Source organism: Mycotypha africana (genome assembly GCF_025528875.1).
Source record: "Mycotypha africana strain NRRL 2978 chromosome Unknown BDF20scaffold_25, whole genome shotgun sequence".
In the NCBI taxonomy this organism is placed as follows: Eukaryota; Fungi; Mucoromycota; class Mucoromycetes; order Mucorales; family Mycotyphaceae; genus Mycotypha; species Mycotypha africana.
Window position 1 is genome coordinate 2,659 of NW_026515749.1, and position 1,097 is coordinate 3,755.

The 1,097-nt window shown below is 34.4% G+C and overlaps 1 non-coding gene across 1 annotated transcript; it reads right to left on the reverse strand.

The window, feature by feature from the left end:
* Window positions 1–669: 669 nt before the first annotated feature.
* On the reverse strand, window positions 670–743 carry BDF20DRAFT_t172. The gene has a single exon. It is a non-coding gene; the product is annotated as a tRNA-Ile (tRNA).
* Between the last annotated feature and the right edge of the window lie 354 nt (window positions 744–1,097).

Here is a 1,097-nt window from a genome sequence, read left to right on the forward strand (position 1 = left end):
CATGGTCTTTTATATGAATGCGAGGTTAAACTGAGCTTATAGTGGAATTAAGAAAGTAGTAGTGACAACCGAGTAATATTGTTCCTGTTAATGAATTGTACAACGCCACTGAGATATACAGTATCTAGATTACCAGTAAGGTTGAAGTGTGCCTGATGAAATCTTATTTGTCCCAGTGTGCCTGGAATCTTATTTGTTCCAGTACACTATAAGTGGTAAAGGCAGTAAATTTGGATTGTTTCTCAGATTGTTATATGAATTAGAGGTCAGAACGTGACAATATCCACAAATATAAATACTGTAGAAGTACTTTTTTTTTCCTACATGGTTTTTGTCTTCAATTGTGGATCAGAATATTCTACCTAATAAAAGAAGAAAACTTGGTCTTCACTGATTTCCTTTTGTTTTTTTTTTTTCTTATACTTTATCTTATCGTATACAACAGTAGGTAACAATAGTATAAAAGACAAATAAATGAAATAAAGATAAAGGTCAAGCTTTTCTTTCATCTCACGAAAAATACGGATCCTAATAGTGTGATAGAAAATAAAAAAATAAATAAATCAGAAGCTATCCTCTCAGATGCGACACGACATAGGTAACAACAACATTATCATGCGAAAGAAAAAAAAAAAAGGACAGAACCCAAAATGTTCAGGTTAAAAAAATTGCTCACTACAGGGGTCGAACCTGTGACCTTGGCGTTATTAGCACCACGCTCTAACCAACTGAGCTAAGCGAGCACCTTTCTTTTGATATGGTTTAGCTAAATGATGGATCGGAAGATGAAATTCGAACTCAGAAAAGAATATGATAGGTTAGAGGGTTGGAACTCATAATTGCTCAGTGGAGAGATCAGGTTGTGAAGCGGGAATTATATGTAGAATAGTGAACTGTATTTAAATGTCATATTGATCGAAAGAATAAACAGGGCCCTTTGTCGTATTTGAGGCACGATGGCAATATTATATGAGTAAATTACTCAAAACGTCTAACGAAATGTAAAATAAAACTTGATCTCAGATATGAGTACTGCTCATATCTTCGTTCCCGTTTGGTAAGCGGTGTGTTCGATTGCATACATTTGAACCTTAGAT